General features: G+C 43.0%; 1 protein-coding gene across 1 annotated transcript in view; it reads right to left on the minus strand.

Annotated features, from left to right (window-relative positions):
- RAB3B (RAB3B, member RAS oncogene family) overlaps positions 1-21,174 on the minus strand; it is a 72,172-nt gene that overhangs the window by 19,303 nt on the left and 31,695 nt on the right. The gene's annotated exons all lie outside the window — the stretch shown is intronic.

Genomic DNA, 21,174 nt, shown 5'->3' on the forward strand with positions numbered 1-21,174 from the left:
TCAACTGGGAAGTCTTAAGAGTATTAAAAATGTTCATACTATTTGACCCATAAATATTCCTTCTGGGAATTTTTCATAGAAAAATTTTCCCTATAAAAATAGAAAATCAGACAAATATGTATGCACGAAAACACATTTGTTACAACTTTATCTAGACAGTGAAAACATATCATCAACTTATATATTCAACAACAGGAGAATGGTTAAAATGTAAGAATTTTTATGTAAGTTCATGTATGTAAGAAAATTTAATGATATGAGGCAATATTTGTATGTGTGATCTATTAGTTTTGTAACTATATGTGCACAGAAAAAATAGAAGAAACACATCAAAAGGTTAATAGAGATTATCTTTGAATAAGAGACAAGAATTACTGAGATTTTAATTTTCTTCATGTAATTTTTTTTTTTTTTTTTTTTTGAGACAAGGTCTCACTCTGTGACCCAGGCTGGAATGCAGTGGAGCAATCTTGGCTCACTGCAACCTCCAACCCCTGGGCTCAAGCGATCCTCACACCTCAGCCTCCTGAGTAGCACACCACCATACCTGGCTATTTTTTGTATTTTTAGTACAGACAACATTTTATCATGTTGCCCAGGCTGGTCTCAAACTCTGGAGCTCAAGCAATCCACCCACCTCAGCCTCCCAAAGTGCTAGGATTACAGGTGTGAACCACTGTGCTCACACTTCTTCATGTATTTTTATTATCTCTACGATGAGCATGTATTACTCTTATATAAGGAGAAATAAACAGTTTTTCAAAAAATGACTTTAAGACAATTCTTAATCACAAGTAGTTCATAGTCTAGTTGGAAAGACAAACACATAAGCAAGCAACAGACAAGACCAACAGCAAACTGGGATGCTTCCAAATTTTCCACACAGTCCTCATGTGAGGGACCAGCCAGTCTTCTCTGTATCATTACAGTTTTAGAATGTGTGATGCTTAAGCATGTATAAAACATGTCCTCATATATTATCTCATTTAAATTCTATGAGATTCCAGTGAGGTAGGTGTCATTATTATTTACATTTTATAGTTGAGAATGCAAAACATGCAGAAAGGGCAAGTGACTTTCCCAAGGTCAAGGTCACAAAGCTGGTGACAAAAAGCTAGGCCTTAAATCTGGGACTTTTTTTTTTTTCTTTAAACAGACAGGGTCTCACTCTGTCACTCAGGCTAGAGAGCAGTGGTGCAATCATCACAGCTCACCGCAGCCTTGAACTCCTAGGCTCAAGTGATCCTCCCACTTCAGCCTGCCGAATAGCTAGGACTACAGGCGCTTGCCACTGTACCCAGATTTTTTTGTTTTCAGACAGGGTGTCACTCTGTCATCCAGTCCTGAGTGCATGCTCACAGCTCACTGCAGCCTCAAATTCCCAAGCTCAAGTGATCCTCCCACCTCAGCCTCTCAAGCAGCTAGGACCACAATGCACGTGCCACCCTGCCTGGCTAATTTTTTTTTACTTTTGTAGAGACAAGGTCTCACTATGTAGTCCAGGCTGGTCTGGAACACCTGAACTCAAGTGATCCTCCTGCCTCAACCTCCCAAAGTGCTGGGATTACAGGCATGAGCCACCGTGTCCAGCCAAATCCAGGACTTCTGATTCCATGTCTAATGCAGGTACCATCACACCTCCATCAATGAAAGATTGATTTATTCACAAGCATCTACTGAATGCCATCTAGAGTTATAATAAAAATAAATAATGAGAAAAATAATTTCAGTATGCCATATTTTTATATAGGTTGCACCTGTTATACACAAATGTTGGAAAACCCTGGAGAATATATGCTGTTACTCTCATCTTACAGGTGAGGAAACTAAGATTCATTCAGAACTAATCTGTCTCTCTCCTGCACCCATTACAAAATATTGCCTTAGCCATGAACTATACTTAGTGTGATAATAACATGGAACAACCACCACACCTACCCTCAGGAAGCCTCAATGGAGTTGTGAAGGTAGCTAAGATATAACAGCAAATTGATAATTAGCAATATGAGGTAACATGTCATCAGCACCAGACATAAAAAAAAAAAAAATGAGTTGGCCAGGCATGGTGGCTCACACCTGTAATCCCAGCACTTTGGGAGGCCGAGGTTGGTAGATCACTTGAGGTCAGGAGTTTGAGGCCAGGCTGGCCAACATGGTGAAATCCCATCTCTATTAAAAATGCAAAAGTTAGCGAGCCTTGGTGGTGTGCACCTGTAATCCCAGCTACTTGGGAGGCTGAGGCACAAGAATCACTTGAACCCGGGAGGCAGAGGTTGCAGGGAGCTGAGACGGCATCACTGCACTCCAGCCTGGGTGAAAGAGCGAGACTGTCTCAAAAGAAAAAATAAATGAGTCACACAAGTTCAGGTAAAGTAGAAACATGGTGGTTTGGGGTAGTTATGGAAGATGTCAGAGAGGAGATAATATATCCTTTAGGATAGGCTGGGTTCTTCAGGAACAAGCAATCCCAAATCTCAGTAGCTTAAACAACAAGGTTTTATTTTTTATTATTATCACATATCCATTAAAGATTGGCTGGGTGCTCTGCTTTTAGTCATCTTTATTCCAGGATAAAGACTGACAGAGCAACTACCAGAGGGGAAGAAAGTCTGTGAGTCATGTATTGGCTCTAAAAACTTCCACTTTTCCTATTTCACTGGCCAAAGCAAGTCATAAACCCACACCCAACTTTCAAAGGGTAAGAAAGTGCCATACTATCATATGCTCAGGAGGAAAACTGGGACTATATGGTAGAAGGCATAACGATTCCCATGGGTGGAATCTGTACCAAGCCCAGGAGCATCACATGAAAATGTGTTTGTTTGGCAATATAAGGAGAACAATTTTTCTAAAGAATTTTCCAAGCAGAAAAGTAAAGGAGTGGTATTTTGGCAGACGGGAGAGTTTTTGACAGTGAGTACTCCTGAAGAACTTAAGGAATGGTGAGAGATGGGACATAGGTAGGTGATGAAGCTAGAAAGAGCTCTGAATACTATGCTGTGGGGTATGGACTTTATCTTTTAAGATCAAAGATTTTGAGCCAAGGGATTAACATAATCAGATCTGAGATTTAGAAAGATCACTCTAACAATGGTGTAGAGGATGGACTGGAAGGAGAAAAGATAGGAGGCAGGAAGGCTGGTTAGAAGATCTTTGCAGTAGTACAGGTCAGACTAAATAAGAATTTGAGCTAGAATGGTCACAACAGGCATAGAGTAAGAACAGATTCATTGAGGTATTTAAGAGGTAAAATTACAGGGAATGGTGATAGATTAGTTGAAGAGAAGAAAAACAAAGATAGCAGCTGTTTCTGTCAGGTCTTGGCTTCTCCATGTCCTCAGCAATTCAGCTCTGGCCCAGACTGGCATAACCTTACTCCGTAAAACAAAACCTGCATCTAACATACTCACCCTCCTTGGAGAGCATACAAATCACCATCTCCTTTTCATTGAGCAAGGTCTTTGAGCATCTTACTCTCCATCTTACTCAGCTTATCAAAGTATTCCTTCTGAACACATACAGCAGTTCTCCCTATGAGTTCTGGAAGATATTTTCTCCAGCTCATGAGTGAGTGGGAGGATAAATGAATAGATGAATGGATAAGTGAGTGAATGAATAAATGAATGAGTGAACATTTAACACTGGAAATCTTAGACATTATTGAGAGAAATCTGCCATATCCACATCAAAGCTCTGTGTGTTTGTAATTAAGAAACATCGAAGCAGTATTTGATCCATTTCTCCCATGCCCTTGCCTCTTCTTCCTGAGCTCCTCAGAGCCAACTCCAAAGAACAGACTTCCCACTGATCTGTAGGCTCAGTCCCTAAATCCTGTCCTGCAGGATTTGGAATTAAGCCACTCTTCCTGGTCTAGAGCCCCAGGCAGGATTTCTGAGTGCCTGCACTGCCATCAGGCCTCAACTCTCCTCAGTCTACCTACACCATGCCCTGTTATTCTGTGAGAATGTCTAGACTTCCATCTCCGCCTGAAGCCTAGCCCTATGCCCAAACTCTCCAACAGAAGAGTCTTGTCACCCAACTGAATCCCAACTAATTAGAAATTCTGGTATATACCCCATAAATGAGTTTGGACATGGAGTCAGTTTTATCTCTGTACTACCAGTATGTAGCACAGGGCTGTGCACACAGTAGCAATTCAACCACTGTTTGTTAAACAAAAAGGCCATACAGTCTTGAGGTTAAGACCATGATCTTTGGAGTTAGGCTTCTGGTTGTGAATCCTGATTCTACCACTTACTCACTATGTGACTATAGTACACAGCCTATAAAATGGCTTCTAAAATGTCTCCTGATATTCATGCTTTTGTGTAATCATCTCTTTGGGCAACTTACCTATTGGAGCCTTAGTTTCTTCACCTATGAAGTGGGAATAATAACAATACTTCATTTTATTGCACTTCAACTTATTACACTTTGCAGATATTGCATTTTTTACAAATTGAATGTTTGTGGTGACCCTATCTCAAGCAGGTCTATCAGAGCTATTTTTCCAACAGTATGTGCTCACTTCATGTCTGTGTCATATTTTGGTATTTCTAACAATATTTCAAGTCTTTTCATTATTATTATATCTGTCATGTTTATCTGTGATCAGTGAACTTTGATTTTACTATTGTAATTGCTTTGGGGTTCCATGAACCACACCCATATTAAGGCAGTGAACTTAATGTTGTGTGTGTTCTGAATGCTCCGCCAGCCAGCCATTCCTTCATCTCTCTCCCTCTCTTCAGGACTCCCTATGCCTTGAGACACAACAGTATTAAAATTAGGCCAATTAATAACCCTACAATGGGCCGGGCATGGTGGCTCACACCTGTGATCATAGCATTTTGGGAGGCCGAGGCAGGTGGACCACTTGAGGTCAGGAGGTTGAGACCAGCCTAGCCAACATGGCGAAATCCTGTCTCTAATAAAGATACAAAAATTAGCCAGGCATGGTGGCAGATGCCTGTAATCCCAGTTACTCAGGAGGCTGAGGCAGGAGAATCACTCGAACCCAGGAGGCAGAGGCTGCAGTGAGTCAAGATCACACCACTGCACTCCAGCCTGGGTGACAGAGCAAGACTCCATCTCAAAATAATAATAATAATACCACCACAATGGCCTCTAAGTGTTCAAGTAAAGGGATGAGTTTCACAACTCTTGCTTTAAATCAAAAGCTAGAAATAATTAAGCTTAGTGAGGAAGGCATGCCAAGAACTGAGATGGGCTGAAAGCTAGGCCTCTTGTACCAAACGTTAGCCAAATTGTAAATGCAAATGTAAATTTATTGAAGGAAATTAAAAATGCTACTCTTGCGAACACATAAGTGATAAAAAAGCAAAACAACCTTACTGGCAATATGTAGAAAGTTTTAGTGGTCTCTGGATAGAAGATCAAACCAGTCACAATCTTTCCTTAAGCCAAAGCCTAATTCAGAGCAAGGCCTTAACTCTCTTCAATTCTATGAAGGCTGAGAGAGGTGAGGGAACTGCACCTCTCTCAGGTGAAAAGTCTGAAGCTAGCGGAGGTTGGTTCATGAGGTTTAGAGGAAATAAGCTATTTTCATAACCTAAAAGTGCAAGGTGAAGCAGCAAGTGCTGATGTAGAAGCTGCAGCAAGGTTATCCAGAGCACCTGCTAAGATCATTGATGAGGGTGGCAACATTAAATAAGTGATTTTCAATGTAGACAAAATAGCATTGGAAGAAAATGCCATCTAGGACTTTCATAGCTAGAGAGAAGTCAATGCCTGGCTTCAAAGCTTAAAGAACAGGCTGCCTCTCGTTAGGGGTTAATGCAGCTGGTGACTTTAATTTGAAGTCAATGCTAATTGACCATTCTGAAAATCCAAGGGCCCTTCAAAATTATGCTAAATCTACCCTGCCTGTGCTCTGGAAATTGAACAACTAAGCCTGGATGACAGCACATCTGTTTACAGTATTGTTTACTGAATAATTTAAGCCCATTGTTGAAACCTACTCTCAGGAAAAAATATTCCTTTCATAATATTCCTGCTTATTGACAACGTGCCTGGTCACCCAAGATCTCTGATGGAAATATACAAGGAGATTAATGTCTTCATGCCTGCTAACACAACATCCATTCTGCAGCCCATGGATCAAGGAATAATTTTGACTTTCAAGGCTTATTTGGACCTGGGCAAAGTAAATTGAAAACCTTCTGGAAATAATTCACCATTCTACCATTAAGAATATTTGTGATTCATGGGAGGAGATAAAAATTAATAGCAGTTTGAAATAAATTAATTCCAAACTTTGGAATTATGGATGACTTTGTGGGGTTCAAGATGTCAGCGGATGAAGTAATTGCAGATCTAAGATCTTGTGGAAATAGCAGGAGAACTAGGATTAGAAGTGGGACCTGAAGATGTAACTGAATTGCTGCAATCTCACGATAAAACCTGAATGGATGCAGTCGCTTCTTACAGATGAGCAAAGAAAATGGTTTCTTGAGATGGAGTCTACTCTGGTGAAGATGCTGTGAACATCCTTGAAATGACAACAAAGGATTTAGAATATGACATATACATAGGTGGATAAAGCGGTAGCAAGGTTTGAGAGGACTGACTCAAATTTTTAAAGAAGTTCTACTATGGGTAAAATGCTATCAAACAGCATCACCATGCAACAGAGAAATTTTTCATGAAAAGGAGAATCAATTGATGCAGCAAACTTCACTGTTGTCCTATTTTCAGAAATTGTCACAACCACCCCAGTCTTCAGCAACCACCAACCTGATCAGTCAGCACCCATGAACATCAAGGCAAGACCCTCCACCAGCAAAAAGATTAACACTCACTGAAGGCTCAGATGACTGTTAGCATCTTTTAGCAATAAAGTATTTTGTTGGTTTGTTTGAAACAGGGTCTCACTCTGTTGCCCAGGCTGGAGTGCAGTGGCGGGATCATAGCTCACTGCAGCCTCAACCTCCTGTGCTCCAGCGATCCTCCCACCTCAGCCTACCAAAGTGTTAGGATTACAGGCATGAGCCACCACATCTGGCCTAAAGTATTTTTTAATTAACATATGTAAATTGTTTTAGGCATAATGTTACTACACACTTAATAGGCTACTATAGTATAAACATGGCTTTTATATGCACTCGAAAAGAAAAAATTCATGTTACTTGCTTTAGTGCAATATTTACTTTATTGTGGTGATCTGGAACTGAACCTGCAACATATCCGAGGTATACCTGTACCTACCTCAGAGTTTTGTGAGGATTAATCATGTTATTATATGCGAAATGCTTAGAACAGTTCCTGGTGTGAAGTAAATACCACATAGTCATCAATTATTGTTTTCGTACTTCCAAAGCCAGTTCCAGCAGCAGGGCCAGCTTCCCAGGGTCTGCCTTGCTAGAGTGGACGGGTCTCATGCTATATGAGCCATTTCCCATTCCATTCAAACCTGCCCAGGGCTGCCTCCAGCCAGAGCATCAGTATAATGTTTCCCTTAATGAGTAGCAACATGGCCTGATAGAAAGAGAATGGGTGAACTTAAGAGTTGAGCAGGCCTTGGCCTAACTCCCAGCTCTGCCACTCATCAGCAATGTGATTTTGGACTGGTTGGTTATTTTCTCTCTCTGAGGCTCAGTTTTCTCACATCTGGAATGGAAATAAAAATGCCTACTTGGTAGGGTTTTCATAATAAGATGTTTTTTAAGTGTCTGGCTTATAATAGGTATCCAAATATAGAAGTATTTATTATTTAATTTTTAAATTAATTGTTTAAATAATTGAGACTTAGTTTCCTCAACTGTAAGGTGGTGATAATAATATTATACGTTGAAGTGATTGTGTGAGAATGACAGATAATGTAGGGGTAGAGCCTAGCAGAGCACTGGCCGCATGGTAGGTGCTCAATAAAGCCCATAGTAAGTGCTGTTATTACTGTTATTGTTGACACTTTTATTTCACTTAAAGAAAAGCAAGGTTGGAAACACAATACTCCAGCTCTCACTATCCTGTGCTCTATGGAAAGCAGCCCAGAGAATCACTCCTGAATCTTTCCCTTTTATTTTTAAAAATCACATTGACGAACATTGATTCTCCTCCCACTGATGAGAGTCAGAAATAGAACCACAGAGGAGATGGGAAGGAGGAGAAGGAAAGAGGAATGACTCACTGGCTACTTGAGGAAGGAGACCATGTAATCAAGAGAAATCAATTCACTTCTACACAACAGACGTTCATTGAGCTCTTCATAGACCAGAGGATTATGCCAGAGAACAGACATGAGAGTGAGCACCACTGCTCTGGTCTCCTATAGCCCGGTCAGTGTGGCAGAGAGACACATGGGCAAGAGAGAAGGGGACTAATGTTAACTGAACACCCACTATGTTCTGAGCACTTTGGTAAGTGCTTTATATATGAGACCCATTACATTATTTGTGGTAACAAAATAACACTGTTAGTTGGGCATTACTACATGCCAGGCACATGTTAGGAGGCACCTTTCTTATTTTATATGATTTTCAAAACACCCTTCTGAAATACTACTATCTCTATTTACAGATGAGGTAAAGTTTTAAATAACTTGCCTAAGATCTTGCAGTCAGTTCATTTCAGACTGAGATTCAAACCTGGTCTGTCTGATTCCAAAGCCTGTGCTGTTTCCAGGATGCTGTTTACATTATTTCTCTTAATTGTTATATCAGCTTGAAGGAGGATAGTTTGAGTCCCCATTTGATATATGAATTAACTGAGGCTCATGGAGGTTAAGTAAATTGCTAGGGTCACAAACAATAAGGAGGCAGACAGAATCCAAATTCTGGCCAGGCACAGCGGCTTATGCCAGTAATTCCAGCACTTTGGGAGGCCGAGGCAGACGGATCATTTGAGCTCAGGAATTCAAGACCAGCCTGGGCAATATGGTGAAACCTTGTCTCTTCAAAAAATACAAAAATTAGCTGGGCATGGTGGCATGCTCCTGTCCTGTAGTCCCAGCTACTTGGGAGGCTAATGTGGGAGGACACTTGAGCCCAGGAGGTGGAAGTTGCAGTGAGCTGAGATTGCACACTGCATATCAGCCTGAGTGACAGAGTGGGACCTTGCCTCAAAAAAAAAAAAAAAAAAAAAAAAAATTCAAATTCTGTCTTTTGACCAAAGCCTGTGCATTTTCAACACAGCCTAAAGTCCAACCTGATTTGTATTATTGATCCTCTTCAGCCCCCAAGATCCTCTCCAGCCTCCCAATACAGGAAGTCCTCTAACCATGTCTAAAGCTTCCAGGGACCAACCATCTCCCCTCCACCACAGCATAAGATTGGAAATCACCTGGAAAGCGTAAATGAAATCACATGTGATCCAACACACACTCTTCATTTCATCGTAAAGTTTTCCTTATGGTCGTCACACATGCCACATTCATTTCTGCTCTATATCTCTGCTCATGCTACTCTCTGCTACAATACACCCTCTGCCAGTTTCTCTGCTTGTCTTGACCATCAGATTTTTGGATTCTAGAGTTAAAAGGAAACCTTAGAAATCATTCAATCCATGCTCTCACTCAAAATAGGAATTCCTTCCACAACATGCTTGTATTGAGTGCTTCCAACTTGGACACCCACTACCTCAAAAAGCAGCCATTCCACTGATGGACAGTTCTGATTACCAGAACATTTCTTCCTTTTGTTGAGCTGAAATCTACATACGGTAATTTCTATCCACTGATTTAATACTGTTCTCTGGAGACACAAAGGATAAATCTAATTCTTTACTCATGTGGTAGCCCTCCAAATATTCAAATCTTTACACTTCCTTAACTCTTAGAGTTTACAATGTTTTCTTCTTATTATCTCAGTTTATTCCCTGAGAAACCCTGTGAGAGGACCAATATCTCTATTCTATAAAAATGGCAACTTAGGCTTGAAGAGGTGAATGACAGGAAATCATGAAAGGGGGCTTAAATAAAACCAGGTCTTCTGTCTCCCAACAGACCATCCTCTTTCACAAGGCTACTTCACTGATTTAAATCTCTTGTCACAGGGGCCTTGACTATTAGCAGAACAGCCAGAGAATAGTGAAAGGAAGTTGAAACCAGCTGAAGGAAGATGTTTAGCCCTGGGGAGGGAGTGGGGGTGATAGTACTGCTACCTTCAACTATTTAAAGTGCCTAAAGGCACTTCTCTTTTCCATTCTTTCAAATCTTCACTTGGTGCTGATTCTGTGCCAAGCATTGGTTAGGTCCTGAAGATAAACAGATGAATACAAGGCGGTACTTGCTTAAAGTCTACAGTGTCTGTTACCATAGGAGGTAAACATGTATTGGGTGGGGGTTCTGAAGCAGGAGAGGCCCATTCCCTGAGAGCCTTCCTAGTGCCCTTCCCTGAGGTAATGCTCTCTCTTCAGAGCTCAGCTTAGCAGAGAAGCTGACCATCCTGGAAAAGTCACATGCTCCAATTATATGCTTTCCTGGCACCATGAGCTTCTCCTTTGTACCACTCACTCCCACTGTAATTTTGTATTTATTTGTGTAATTATTTGATTAAGGTCTGTCTCCCTTGCCAAACTACCAGTGCCACAAGAACAGGATGTCTGGTTTTGCTTACTATTGCATCTCCAGTGCATGCCACAGCACCGGGAACATAGGGCCAGAGTGTTCCAATAAATATTTGTTGAAAGGATAAAGGTATAGAGGTGTCTATAACAATTTGGATAGAGCACATAGAACGTTAAATGGTCCTTTTGAAAAATCCAAACCTACCAATCTCCATCTGCTGGCCTCCCAAAGCCTATAAGGTGGAGTCCAGGCTTCTCAGTAGATACAGACCCTTCAAGATCTAGCTCAGGCTTCCCTGCTAGTTCCTTTCCTGTCATTCCTTGACTGAAACAACGAGCTCTGGTTTTTGCCTTAACTACTTGTGGTTTCCCAAACATGCAGCTCCTTCACACCCCTGGGCCTTTGCATATGCTGATCTTTGCCTGGAATGCCCTTGCCTTATATAATTCACAAATGTATCCAAAGGTCACATCCTCTAAAGTTTTCCCTAACCTTCTTTCCCCACAAATTCCTCCCCTGCCCTTTAAATATTTGCCATTACACCGGCACAGGATTTTTCTCAGCCCCTTTGCCAGGCTCACAGAAGGAGACACCCCATCGACTCAGGCCCTCTGGGCTGCACCTGAGGGCAAGCCTCCAGCACAAATCCCATGGCCATTCAGTCCCTGACAGGAGGGGATGTGTGAGTGAGCAAGTGCAGGGTCCAGCCAGTCGTTCCAAGTGCTGACATGAGAGCAGGCTCTGTGAGGGGCTTGTGGCTTGATCAGGCATGTCACCCCAAGGGGAAGGTGGCAGAGCCCAGGCAGGGGTGCCTGCAACCCCAAAGCCCCAGAGGGGTGTTACAGTGTGCTGATTAGCTCTTTCAGCCCCACCATCAGCAGCCCGACAGACAGTGGCATGCTAACGGCTCAGTCAGCAACTTGCCCCACTCTAGCCCACAGCTCCAGGACTGGCTTGGCCCCACCACTGCTTCTGTCACACAGGGTGGCTGCCTTCCACCGATGGAGGGCAGAGGGTCACAGTGCCACAGCCTTTTGGGTACCCACATTCGGTGGGTCCCAAGCTCTTGTCCCACATCCAAGAAGAATGAGGTCACATTGACAACTGTAGGGTGATAAGGGTGGAGAATTTTATTGAGCAACGAAACAGCTCACAGTAGAGAGGGATCAGGAAGGTGGGGTCTTTCACCCAAAGTCAAGTCATCTCCCCCAGTGTGGCTGAGTCTGGGGTTTTTTTAGGCACAGGACAGGGGAGGGGTGGGCTGTGGGTAGTATTGGAAAAAGCAACATTCAATTGGTTAAAATGCATTATTCAGAAATAATCAACCAGGAAAGGGTGGGCAAACAGGAACAGAAGTTCTCACTCTGGGTCAAGGGTTTCATCCAAAACCAGCAGCAGTCCAGGCTGTTTTGGGCTTAAAGGTGGGGTTTCACTGGGGACCTGTCCCTATCTGCCTAGGCATTTGTCTGCCTCCTGCTGCTATCAATATCACCGCACACATCACATTTGTTATAGTTACTGGTTTGTTTTTCTGTCTCCTCTTTCAGGCTATGAGCACTCTAAGATCAAATCATATTTAGCTAAATCTCAGGCCCTCAACTATAGCGCCTGCCACATAGTAGGAACTTACAAGGATGCTAGCAAATGAAACTCAAGGGCTGACTGTGCTGAGAAGGGAAAACTCATTTAGAACTTCAGGATTGATTGGAATAGGGTCTGTGAGCTCATACATACCACCTCCTTTTTCTGGGCACTTTCCATGTCGTAGACAAAGCGAAGGAGGCCCAGAGCAGTGACAACTTGAGAGGTCACACAAAGATCAAGAGGTTATCTCTGGGGTCTTCACCCCTGAATAGTGCCCTGTTGCCTGCCCATTCCTCCAGCCATACTCCTCTCTCTCCCCGTCTTCAATCCAGGCAAGATTAGGGGGTGGGGATGATGAGCACCAGGGAGGCAGGTAATGACTGCTTTCAAGCTAGCTTTCCCCCATGCCCTACCCTCCAACCCACAGCTGCTCAGCTCCAAGCACTTTGTTTTTCTGCAGCATCTGGGAGCTGAGACATTATGTCCCATGGGAATGGAAGGAAACTAGAAGGGGAGAGCTCTTTAGGAAGGAGAGAGCAGTTCAATGGAGCTTGGGAGACACAGAGGACTGAAAGTGGTAAAAATGGTCCTTTGGAGCTAGCTTAATATTATAAATATCTGTCCTCAGCCATCCAGACCACATTATAAAGCACCCTACAGTTTACAAGTACTTTTATCACATCATCTCACGGGAGCCTGACAATGATTCTGTGATGCAGACTTCTTTTTTTTTTTTTTAAATTTTTTATTTAACAATTTCAACTTTTGTTTTAGGTTCAGGAGGTACATGTATAGGTTTGTTACATGGGTATACTGCATGATGCTGAGGTTTGGGGTATGACTGATCCCATTACCCAGGTAATGAGCATAGTACCCAATGGGCAGTTTTGCAGCCCTTGTCCCCAATGCAGACATTTTAGAACCAGAAGAAATCAATCTTAGAGTTCATCCAGTCTGACTCCTTTCTTTTACAGATAGAAAAACTGAGACCTAGACACTCATTGACTTTCCCAAGGCCACATAGCTACTTATTTTTAGGCTCAACTAGGACTCAAATTCAAATATTCTGACTCCACATCCAGTGCACTTTCTAGCCCACCATGTATCACTGTCACTACTGATTTACAGGTAATAAAACTGGAGTCAGCGAGGTGCAGTCATTCATACCTGTAATCCCAGCTGAGCTGGGGGAATTGCTTGAGCCCTGGAGTTGGAGACCAGCCTGGGTGACAAAGTGAGACTTGTGTTTCTACAAAAAATCAAAAAATTAGCTGGGTGTGGTGGCCTATGCCTATGGTCCCTCAGCTACTTGGGAGCCTGAGATGGAAGAATCACTTGAGCCTAGGAGATGGACACTGCAGTGAGCCATGGACATGCCACTGCACTCCAGCCTGGGTGACAGAGCAAGACCGTGTCTCAAAAAAATAAGTAAATTGGAGTCCAAGAACACATAGGTAGCAACTGTTTAGGTCCTCGAGGGCAGGGGGTAGAAAAGAAGTCACTGGAATCCAGGACTAGGGATTCTAATGTGTCTTCCTGCCCTCTGTAATCCTATCTAACCTTTGAGGTCCAGGTCAAGTGCACCTTTTTTGGGAAGTCCTTCAGCACTGTGTCTAAATTCATCACCGTTGCTTCTGGTCTTCCACAGAATGTACTTGAACCTTTATTTTAGTGACAGCAGAGCACAGACCCTTAAAGATAGAAAGCCCTTATGGGAGTAATTAATTCCACATATATTCACTGATCCTAGCCCGTGCCATATGTGATCCCTACCCTCAGAACACTCACAGTCTAGTAGGGAAGTCAGACACATGTGATGAATCCTACGAGAGGTGTACACACCCATTTTACAGATGGAAAACAGGACCCCAGAAAGATGAATGCCCTGTATTCTTATTTTTGGCATTGGTCTCTCACACAAAACCCTCAAATACTCTAAACTCAAAAACTCTCATGGATACGGCTATTGATTTCCATGATTTCCACCAAGATATAGGCACTACTTTTTACTTCAAGTGGATTAGCTGAAGTTCATAGGGCTTCCTTGCATTGTTCCTCAATGTATGTGGCATATCTTAGGTATTCGATAAATATTTTTTAATGAATGGATCATAGCACCTATATCAGGAATTTGCTTCTTCTCTCACCTATATCTCTCATTTAGACTATGGAGGGGGGGCTGTGTCTTGTTGTTTCTGTATCCTCAGTGTCTACAGCAATACTTGGCACCTGGAAGGTACTCCAAAAATACTGAATGACACTTTGGGAGGCCGAGGCAGGCGGATCACGAGGTCAGGAGATCGAGACCATCCTGGTGAACACGGTGAAACCCCGTCTCTACTAAAAATACAAAAAAATTAGCCAGGCGTGGTGGCGGGCGCCTATAGTCCCAGCTTCTAGGGAGGCTGAGGCAGGAGAATGGCGTGAACCCAGGAGGCGGCAGAGCTTGCAGTGAGTGGAGATCGGACCACTGCACTCCAGCCTGGGTGACAGAGCGAGACTCTGTCTCAAAAAAAAAAAAAAAAAAAAAAATACTGAATGAACAAAGGAATGAATAAACGAATAAAGGAATGAACAAATGAAGAAAAAAGAAGATAAAAATGAAGAAAAATGAAAATAAGAGATGGATGGATAACATAATCTCTGTGTTGCCCTAAATTAAAAACACGACATCACCCCCAAACACACTGCTTTTCTGGAAACTCCCTCTTTCCTCAGCTTCTGTGAAGTCTGTCTTCCCCTGTTCTCTCCCTTCAGCTCTGCTGGCTCCTGCTGTGTCTCCTACACTGGCTCCTTATCCTTCCCTGGGCCCTTACTTTCGAGTTTCAGATGGAAATTTCCAACTGTCAGCTGGGCACCTCCACTTAGTCTGAAACTGTCCAACATGTATGTGGTTGACTATTAATCATGACCTATTTCATTTGTGTCTGCTCCAGCTATTAAGCCCTTATGAGTACCCCACGCATATCTGGACATATAGCAGTATTCTAAAGATGCCTGCAGAATGAACCATCATTCATAATACCCCAGTGCTTTGGCATGGACAAATTTAGCATCAGAGTTGCCAATCCATTTCCTCACCACTCTTTTTGCCTCCAAATTGACATCAGCACCATTCACAGCATTCTGAGAAGTCTCTCTGGGGAATTTACTTCATATGCCACCCGCTGTACCCTTTATGTGACTCACCCAACTCCCCTTCAAGACAGGAAAATGTGGGGAGAGAAGTGAGGTGGGAGAGAGCCAGGAGGAAAAAAAGAAGCATGAAACAAGATTACACTTAATACATCCCCAGGTCACAGCAAGCAAAAGGAAATGAAGAGAGTCAGGCCTCGTGCTGAGAAATTGCAGGTGATAAAAGTAGGACTCTTGTCAAAAGACAATTCACAAAAACTAATGGTAGACCAGGCACAGTGGCTCGCTCCTGTAATCCCAGCACTTTGGGAGGCCGAGGCAGGTGGATCATCTGAATTCAGGAGTTCAAGACCAGCCTGACCAACATACTAACCCATCTCTACTAAAAATACAAAAATTAGCTGAGTGCAGTGGTGCACACCTGTAGTCCCAGCTTCTTGGGAGTCTGAGGCAGGAGAATCACTTGAACCTGGGAGGCAGAGGTTGCAGTGAGCCAAGATTGTGCCACTGCACTCCAGCCTGACAGAGCAAGGCTCCATCTTAAAAAAACAAAATAAAACAAACAAAAACAAACAAACAAAAAAACTAATGGTTAATAAATATATAGATGATTTGTTTAATAAATAATCAAAGAAATGCAACTGAAATTATGAGATACTTTTTTTAACCTATTGAGTTAGCTAAACTAAAATTAAGACAACATCCAATGTTCACAAAGGTGAAGTAAAATAGGAATTTCACTACAAAGAATCTGTCTAAAGAAACCATCTGAAACCCAGGAAAAGTTTTACACATGGGGATAATCACTGCAACATTATTGATAACAGCTCCAAATTGGAAAGTAGTTCAATGTCAAACAATGGGGGGAAACTAAGCTTTGAGAGGTCAGAGACTGGGCCTCACTCTTTTACCACTGTTGAGAGTGCCTGACACATGGTAAGTGCAACAAATATTGCTGGATGAATGAATGAATGGATATGGTTTGTCTTTTGTATAAAGTACAATGAAGTCATTAAAAACATATAAAGATTTTCTAACAATGTTAGCTATGCTTATGTTATAATGTCAAGTTTAATAAAATTCAATATATAATCTGACCTCAACTATGTTAAAAATTCATAGAAAAGAAACTGGAAAGGAGCCAACCCAAATGTCAGTAACATTTTCTTCTTTATGCTTGGCTGTGATTTCAAAATATGTTTTAAATAAGCATATATTAACTTGTATAATTCATAAAAAAACTAATCCTTAGTAAGCACTGGCAGTTGCTATCCTTACTGTTATTACTAGTCCAGGGAGAAGGAAGTATAGGAAAAGCATGTGAACCAACCATGAGCTGATCACTGTCGTAGCTGGAGGATGGAGTTCATGTACTACTTATTCTCCCTACTTGAGTGTGTGTTTGAAATTTTGCATAATAAAATAGCTTAAAAAATAGAGAAGCCTGAAACAGCACAGCATCTGGGGAGAAAGCAAGCAGTTCCATTTTCACTGGTTTGTAAAACACCATATTTCATAGATTCTCAGATGTCTACTTTTTCACATTTTAGCATCTTTTAAAAAGGATGTATCTTATAATTGATAGCATCTTAGATTCTTGGAAACATAATACCTAAAATAGTAGACAGGAGAGGAAGTAGGAAGTGAGGCTGTAGCTAGATCATGGAGGTCTTGAATGCCAAGTCAAGGTGCTTGGATGTCGTCCTGACGAGAACAGAAAGCCACTGAAGCCTTTAGTGTGCCCAACATAGGGCCTGTCACCCGGAAGACATTCAGTTAGTATGTGCTAAATAGTAAGGCCATTGAGGATCAGGTCACTGCTGCTTCTGCCAAAGGCCCAGGGGACGTTGACCTTTATGGGCGAAGTTTGAGGCCTTGCCGTCCTTCTCCGTCTTGTCATCTCATGAGTTTCAGTTCTCTCCAGTTTTGCAGGGCAGAATCGTTGGGTTGTATATTAAGATGATTTTTCTCCCTCTAATCCCCCAATTACTTCTATTTTCCTGAAAGCAATAAATATTTCCCCAGAAGCTGAGCCAACACCATAGCTGATGTGAATGTCCACAGCCCTGGGTTCCACAGCACCCTCTGACATGACATTCCAAAGCCAAAACTCGGCTTGGCACCTGGTCCAAGGACTTTTTTTTTTTTTTTTTTTTGAGACAGAGTCTCTCTCTGTCGCCCAGGCTGGAATGCAGTGGCACGATCTTGGCTCACTGCAACCTCTACCTCCCGGGTTCAAGCGATTCTCCTGCCTGAGCCTCCTGAGTAGCTGGGACTACAGGCATGTGTCACCACACCCAGCTAATGTTTGTGTTTTCAGTAGAGACAGGGTTTTACCATGTTGGCCAGGCTGGTCTCAAACTCCAGACCTCAAGTGATCCGCCAGCCCCAGCCTCCCACAGTGCTAGAATTACAGGCGTGAGCCACCATGCCTGACCCTAGGGACTTACTTCTGAACTCATTTCCAAATGGAGACACAAGGAGTTAACATATACAGGGCAGGCAAGAGGAGTTCAGAGACTTAACTAGAAAGAGAAATCAGGAGTCCAGGATCCCCATCCTGCCCTGGTCTGTGTTTTCCCTCTGGTCTCATAGCTGCTTTCTTTCAGGAGTTGGCCGGAGTCACCATAGCAGACGGGTCCCCTGAGGATCATTTGCATACAGGTGGCAGAGTGTTCTAAAAATAGGATCAACACTCATCTCCACAAAACAAATGCCTTGAAATTTATTTACAAGGGACAGGGGACACGCAACTGAGGAGCAAGGAGGAGCCTGTCAGAGGCAGCCCGACAGTGAATGGCAAGGGAGCCACACAGCTGAGGCTGAGAGGTCGGAGGCCTGGGTACGGTTTAATACTACCACTAACTCGCTCTGTGGGCTTAATAATACTGTGCACCCTAGGCCTTGGATTCTCCTCTTTAAATAGGGATATTAGACTAGATTACTTTTTTAGGGCCCCTTCTAGCTCTAAGGAGTCAGGATAAATAGTAATAATTATTATAATCTAATAATAATAATTGTTAACATGAATTAAGTACTTACTAAGTGTCAAGCACTGTGACAAGCACTTTTCATGCACTACGTCATCAATCTTCACAACCAGCTCTTTGGAGTAAGACAAAGAAACTGAGGCACAGGGAGGTTAAGTACTTGCCCAAGTTAGCAAATGTCAGAGCTGGGAATTTAACGCCTATGTTATACTGCCTGCTAGGATGCTAAACTTATCCCTGGTTTTCTAACTAACAATTTCACTGCCTTCAGCTCTTGCCGCCCCTCTCCATTCTTTTCTCCCCAGGTTCTGACCAACCTGGAAAACTCCATAGGTCCCAAACATTGTGTTCCTCTAAGTCTCAGTGCTTTGCTCATGCTGTACCCTCTGCCTGGAACAGCCTTTTCCCCTTCCCTGCCAAAGCAGTCGCTAATTACCTTTCCAATTCAGCTCAAATGCTTCCTCCTGTATGACTCGCATTTCCTCCAATACCCACAGGCAGAAATAATGACTGGCTGCCATTTGTTTAGACGGGCTGTGCCAGGCACTGTGCTAATTCTTACAACAACTTTCTGAGCGAGGTCCCATTTTCATACTTATTTTACAGATGAAGTAATGAGATTCAGAGATTAAACACCTTGCCTGAAGCCATACAGCTGGTAAAAGATCTGAGCCAGATAGTCAAACTTCACAGCCTTCCTAACTTCTCTTCTATCCTCTCTCCCGTGAAACTGTGTATATGAATTGCCAACGTGCTTATCTTTCCACTGGACTATAAAATCTTCTAGTGCTTTTTATGTAAACTCTATATAAACTCTTTTAGTGGTTTTGTTTGTTTTTGAGTGATCAAATGAACTGCTGGGAGATAATCTGTAGCAGCATAATTGGAGGAAAAATTAGGCTAGAGTCAGTACCAAACTAGGAGAAAGAAAAAAAGGTGAAGGCCCTCACTCTGTCGATCTTTCTCTGCCACTTTAAATCCCTATTGGTACAAGACAAAAATATATTTTAAAAATATTCCCTGCACCTTGGCACCCACTTCTGTCCCCATCACATCTTCCAAGAAGCCTCTTAAAATTACCCTCATTCTCATCCTCCCCTTAATTTTTGTGTCTTCAGCACTTATGTGTCATTTAATTAAACACTGTAAGCACTTAATGAACAGGTAGTGTGAAGGGCAGCAGAAAGAGCATGGATTTTGGAGTCAAGCAAATTCTAGCTTTGTCACTTCTTGGCATGTGACCTTGGACCCGTTGCTGTGTTTGACTTTCTGAGCTGCAGATCTGTTAACTGCAAAATCGGTTGGATAATATCCTTTTCTTGGTATTGTTGGGAGGATAAAGTAAGATAAGTGTTGTGACAGTGCCTTGGTAAACTGTAAAGCTCTGTATAAACAGTCATCTTCATTTAGTCTACTGCTTGCCCTCAATAATCTGCTGTTCTTCCCCCTGGTGTCAACACCCAGAATGGGCCTCAGATTCCTGGTGAGCTAGAGCTGTAGCAAAGTGAGAGAAGGGAGGAGCCCAAGAAAGCAGGGCTGGGAACCGCCTGAGCAAACTTCCGCTGGAAGGAAATTAAAGGGCTAATTAAGCCTCCGTTGGTGGTAAATTTCCAAGCCAGCCTTTGGGCTCAATCAGTTGACACAGCAACACACAGGTCGGGGGAGGCCGGTATCATGAGAGGACATTTTCTCTCCTCACAAAATGGCACCTCGTGGCAGCCTGAACACAGGGTCCAAACTCAGAGTTGCCACCGATTTTCTCTATCTTCCCTTTCTCTTCTCTCTTACCTTCCTTATCTCTTCCTCCGCATGTTCTAGCTGAGGCAGAGGAGGCTGGGATGTCCTGGGATGGCTCTAGTACAGCACTTGATTGTTGACTAAGGTTAGGTCTCACTTTTTATATGCAGAAGTCCAGTGGGAAGAGCCCAGGCAAGGGAATGAGTCCCAAAAGCCTGCATTCAGGGCCCACTTAGCCCATTTATTATCTCTAATAAAGTACAACACTTTACCCTCTGGGCCTCAGTTTCCTCAAGTGTATAATGAGGATGACAAGACCTCCTCTTGTGATCAAATGAGATCTCATATGTATCAGATGATTGGACTGGACTGGTGTCCACAGTGGTGCTGAGAGGAAAGCCGGTAAGAAGGTGGCATACTCATTCCAGAGAGGCTAACCCAAGAGGAGCCTCAGACTTTCCAGCCACTGAGGGGCAGAACTGATAGGGGTGGGGGTGGCACAAAACTTGATCTGAGGCCAAGAGAGAGATCAGGCACTGCAAGTGCAGAGAGAAGAGATGGCCTCAACTTTGAGAGGTATACAGCCTTAGCTGGAGCACTGATTTTCATTTTGCCAATCTTTGTTAAACCCTTACTATTTGCAAGGCCCTGTGCCTGGTGCTGGGCTGTAGACATGAATTAGACCCAGCCCCTGCCCTCAGGGAGCATGCAGTCTGGGAGGAAGACAGGTGAGTTCCAGACACATGCAATACAGCTGGTTAGTATGGAAAGGGTCCTTAACCACCACTGAGTTGTGGGGAGGTGGGTCAGCAAAGGTTTCCCAGAAGAGATGATACTTGAACTGAGTCTTTAAAGTCAAATGGGAGTTTGCTGATAGAAAATGGGGGAGGAGGCCAGGTACAGTGGCTCATGCCTTTAATCAATTTAGGAGGGCTGGGCAGGAGGATCATTTGAGCCCAGGAGTTCAAGACAGCCTGCGCAAAAAAATGAGACCCCGTCTCCATAAAAAAAATTAGTCAGGTGTGGTGGCATGTACCTGTGGTCCCAACCACTCCAGAGGCTGTGGTGGGAGGATGGCTTGAGCCCAGGAGGTTGAGGCTGCAGTGAGCTATGTTCACACCACTGCACTCCAGCCTGGGTGACAAAGCAAAACCCTATTCCAAAAAAAGGAAGAGAAACAAAAAGGAAATGGGGGGAGAGAGG

The sequence above is a fragment of the Rhinopithecus roxellana genome, chromosome 12, assembly GCF_007565055.1.
Source record: "Rhinopithecus roxellana isolate Shanxi Qingling chromosome 12, ASM756505v1, whole genome shotgun sequence".
In the NCBI taxonomy this organism is placed as follows: Eukaryota; Metazoa; Chordata; class Mammalia; order Primates; family Cercopithecidae; genus Rhinopithecus; species Rhinopithecus roxellana.